Source organism: Humulus lupulus, chromosome 4 (assembly GCF_963169125.1).
Source record: "Humulus lupulus chromosome 4, drHumLupu1.1, whole genome shotgun sequence".
Taxonomy (NCBI): Eukaryota; Viridiplantae; Streptophyta; class Magnoliopsida; order Rosales; family Cannabaceae; genus Humulus; species Humulus lupulus.
This window is the reverse complement of record NC_084796.1, coordinates 3,048,935-3,054,255: the sequence shown is the minus strand read 5'-3', so window position 1 is coordinate 3,054,255 and position 5,321 is coordinate 3,048,935. Positions and strand designations below refer to the sequence as shown.

At 33.1% G+C, this 5,321-nt stretch overlaps 1 pseudogene; it reads left to right on the top strand.

The window, feature by feature from the left end:
* Positions 1 to 3,991: 3,991 nt before the first annotated feature.
* LOC133829674 (chlorophyllase-1-like) lies at positions 3,992 to 5,321 on the top strand (annotated as a pseudogene).

The following is a 5,321-nucleotide window of genomic DNA, read 5'->3' as shown; positions in this document are numbered from 1 at the left end:
ATAACGATACACTATATTCATGGGATAATTTGAGAGATTCCCGCGCAAGCCAAGATCGATTCTTGTTGATGCCGTTTCTGGGATTTTTTACGTAGCCCTGCTCTGTCTAGTCGATCCATATCACATTCAGGCTGGTCGGCCAAACCTTCACTGGGCGGACACGCACCTGACTGGGTAGACATGCACCTGACTAGGCAGACATGCACTTGGCTGGTCGGACATGGTCATGACTGGTCGGACATGGTCATGAATGGTCGGCCAAGGTCATGCCTGGTCGGCCATGGTCATGCCTGGGCAGATAAACATGCAACTGGTCGGACAAGGTCATGCCTGGGCAGACAAACATGTGACTGGTCGGACAAGGTCATGCCTGGTCGGTCATGACACTTGACTGGCCAGTCAAAATTCTTCACTGGTCTACCGGGTCACTCTTAAGCCAGATCACCCAACCATTCCTTGCCATTCGTCATTTCTATTGCCACGTCATCGCTTTCAAATTTTGGGGATAACATTTTCCCCCCAATTTTATTATATGATGCTCTCACATAATAAACTTTTTTCTCCACAGCTGATGACATAATTAAAGATAATCCAACTGTTCATCTTCCCGCCCATATAACAGACCACGACCCCATAGCAGACCACGATCACTGCAATTAACTGCTCATAGTCGTGGGGAGAAAAAATATATCTAAGGAATTCCAAGGGTCCAAAAATAAGTGGAAATTCCCACTTTTTCCCTTTAAATAGACCCTTACATTCCCACACTTCCGCACACACAAGAAAGCAAAAAATAAAAAAATTTCTCATCTTCTCTTTTCCCTTTCTTTGGCTGAAACCCACACTTTCCTTCTTTTGGCCGAAAGTGCAAGGATCTTCAAGGAAGAGTTCTTACTTCTTCAAGCTTTCTCCAAGCAAATCCAAGGGCTCTTCAAGATTGGGTAAGTCTTCTCCTTCATCTTCACTTATGTTGTCATTTTTTTTTTTTCAAAATTCCATGAAAATATGAGTGTTGGCCGAAACCCTCATGGAAAATTTTCCCCTTGAACTTTGTGTGAATCTTTGGAAATGCAATGTATTTTGTGGCTGTTTTAATGTTATTTTGGTTATGGGTAACTCAATCTTGTCTTCAATTTCATGGAAATTTGAAGAAAAATGAATTTTTTAACCTAAATTGCATGTATGTGTTTATGGGTATTTGATGATATGAATGCGGTTTCTAGAACATTAGAAACTTTACAAATTCCCCATTTTGATCTTGTGGTTGTGTGTTTTGGATGAGAAATAGTGTTTATGTCCTAGGGATTTAGGGTTTTTCAGAATGGGTTTATGGTTGTGGTTTGGGGTATGGCCGATTGGCCATTGTTCCCTCTTTTTGTTTTTTGAAAACTTTAGTCCGATCAGATGTTTGGCTTTGGGCTCGGACTAGGGTCTCATGCTCGGACTAGGGCCTCATGCTCGGACATGCATATGACGCATCCAATCGGTCGGCATGCACATGGCTCCCCAGACAGCAGTTGCCTAGACGCGGCCCCTCGGCATCCCTCGGCTCCTCTGACACAGATTTTCTTCATTTTACACTTTGAACTTTCTACAATATAATTTCGTCGTCCATACAAATAACTGTTAAAAGGGATGGCATGGCAAGAACTTTTTGGAAGCTAGTAAGCAATTCAATTAATATGAAGTAGTGAAGAGAAGAAATTGGTTAAACTAGTATAGACTCTATTATCATGTAATTTTTGTATTAAGTGGTATAATTTTCACCGCTAATTTTTTGTATTGTATATATGTTCAGTCCACTAATACAATAAATACAACACCACTGATAAAAATTATACTAAAATTTTCTCATTATTTTTATTAGCATTTTATTAATTAAATCTTAAAAATTATTGTACTATTTAATTGACTACACATTTTATGACTTAATTAATATAATAAATGAATCTTAATAAAAAACAATTACATGCAAACCTACTATTGAACAATATTATAAAAAAAAATGGATATGTATATATTATTAGAGTTAAATTTAAATTAGAATTAAATATCCTCCTATAATTTCAATTTTTTTTAATTAAAATAGATAATGGCACTAACTACATATTTGGCATATAGTGCAAAAAAATGCATTGATTTTTAATCTAAATGAATAGTATTTCTCTATATGCAGTGAAATACTATTCATCAAGCTATACATACTTTATTATTTTTTTATAAACTTTTGTATATATATGAATTTTATACTATTTTATTTAATTATTTTATTTTTGAAAATGAATAAAATATATTTTTTAAATATAATATTTAAATGATGTAGAAAAGAAATAGAGAAGTTGGTGTATGATATAATGTAAAAGTTTGAGGTAAATTATAAAAAAAATATGTTTTGGTATTGTATTTTGTAATACACTTTCTCTATAATATTTAGTTAAAACTCACAAAAATATTTTTCATCGTTTCCTTTATACATATATATATATATAAACTCCACTTAATTCATATTTATATTTACATAACATTTATATATTTTTTATATAATATTTTAATATTATTATTTTTTTTTATAAGTTTTTTCTTTCCCATTTAGTATATATTTATTATTTTTCAATTATTTTACTTTACTTTAATTAATAAAATATGTTTAAAGATATAATATTTAAATGATATAAAGAAATATATAGAGAATTTGATGTATGGTATAATGTAAAACTTAAATAGAAAAATATGTGTTTTGAAGAAGTATTTTAAAAAATAGTGACTATCCATCGGAGTGTTCTTAGCATATTTTCTTTTTTTGAAAGTCATTCATGTTGAACCCAAATCACGTGTTCCCATTTGCAGTACTTACTATTGAGTTTCTTTCTTTTATATTATGTTTTGTTTTTATTTTTTTGTTCAACTTATTTTATTCTAATTTGATTTATCTTTTTATGTTTACATTCAAATTTTATTCTCATTTAATTTATCTGTATTTAAATATTAACAAACCACTTGCTAAAAAAAAAAAAAAAAACCATATATAGAAGAATTTTTTTATCGGGGCTTTACTTTAAGCCCTATCGGTGGTGCTCTTCACTGTTTTCGACTCATGAATAATTTTCGACGCTATTTTTTTTTTATGACCGTGCATATTATAGTTGTTTAGAGCATCCTATAAATTTTTAGGAAATTCTGAATAGTTTATAGTACCGAAAACTAGGTTCAAACATGTTATTTTTTACGCACATAAAAAAAATTAGTCACAAGTGCAACAACATGTTTGAACTTAATTTTCGATACTATAAACTGTTCAAAATTTTCTAAAAATATCAACTATATTTATAATAATCATTTTGGCAGATTTTTTGCAATTAATTTATTGAATTAAAATTATAAATTTTTTGTTTGGTAATTTAAGTTAAAATAATAATAATAATACGTTAAAACATTTTTTGTTTGGAAAAATTTGTCAGTGCTTTCTTCTTCTATATGCATGTGAACGAAAGGTTATTACACGTTGATGTAAATGTTGCAGGACTGGGTTTACTCTCCAATAAATGTACTGCTTCCCTCATTTGTCCTTTATATATATATATATATATACACACTCGAGAATAGGATTCTCACTGTTCTCGACCTTTAAACGGTTTTTGGCGTGATTTTTTTATGACCATATATATTATAGCTATTTAGAACATTGTCGCGATTTTTAGAAAATCTTGAATAGTTTACACTACCGAAAATTATGTCCAAATATATTGTTGCACACGTGCCTACATTTTTTTTATGCGCGTGGAAAACAATATATTTGAACCTAGTTTTCGGTACTGTAAACTATTCAGAATTTTCTAAAAATTTACAGGATGCTCTAAACAACCACAATATACACGGTCATAAAAAAATCATGCCGAAAACTATTCACGAGTCGAGAACAGTGAAGAGCTTTACCGGTAGAGCTTAAAATAAAACCCCGATAATTATTTATATATATAGACATGGGTGCTACACTACTATATACACAGCAAACTATAAAGTATATTATTTGAGAAAAAAGTACAAGTGATAATAAGAAATATTGATTATATATGGCAGCAGTTTTGGAAATGAAAACTAAAACTACAACATCCGTTTTTGAGAAGGGGAGTTTTGCCACTAAATCCAAATTATTTAAGGCAGGAGCATGCTCATCTCCAAAGTCACTGTTAATTGTCACTCCAACAAATGAGGGCACTTATCCAGTTCTCTTCTTCTGCCATGGCTTCATAATCCCAAACAAATATTATGAAGATCTACTCCACCACATATCCTCTCATGGAGTTATACTCGTTGCCCCTCAGGTACGTATACTCTACAATATTTACTATTATTAATTAGTAAAAGTAAACCCCAACGAAAATGGACCTAAAAATCGATCATGTTTTATATCTTATATATCATATTCTAAATTTTTTTCAAATATTGATTCTAGTTGTCCGGGTTTTGTACATCCGGGCCCAATGAAATCAAAGCAGCGGCACAAGTCATCAACTCGTTAGGAGAAGGTCTCCAACCTTTGATCGATGAATTGGTCGATGATAAACAAGCAGCAGTGAGTGCAGACTTGACAACGGTTGCCCTAGCCGGCCATAGCAGAGGCGGTAAAATAGCGTTTGCCCTAGCTCTAGGAAAATCTCAAGTAAAATGTAACCTTAAGTTTTCAGTATTAGTAGGCATAGATCCCGTGGAAGGGCCAACCAATTGAACCTCGCATCCTTACATACGTGCCTCGCTCTTTAGACCTATGTATTCCTGTGGCAGTTATAGGCACCGGGCTAGGCTCTGAGCCTAATATAATTGGGTTCCCTTGTGCTCCAGATGGGATGAACCATGCGGAATTCTTCAACGAGTGCAAGCCCCCTTGTGCTTATTTTGTAGCCAAGGACTACGGGCACTTGGACATGTTGAATGATCTAACGGGGATTCCCCAGATATTGAAGGATTTTTTGGCTAAGAGTGGGACGGGTCCAATGGATCTTATGAGGAGGTCAGTAGGAGGGATTTTGGTGGCGTTTTTGAGGGCTTATATGCAAGGTCATGGTGAGGATTTAGCAGCTATCATCGGTGATCCAAGTCTTGCTCCTGCGACTCTTGATCCAGTGAAGTTTGTATCAGCTTAATCAATAGGGTATTTCTGTTAAATAAAAGCTCTCAATGAGTGTTGCATGCGTGTTATTAATTAATAGTTAAATAAATGAAGTGTGTTTGTCATAACATAAAAAATAAATAAATAAATAAAGTGTGTGCAATAGTGTACATCTTTTTATGTATGGTGAAATAATAAAATCTTCTTTGAATGA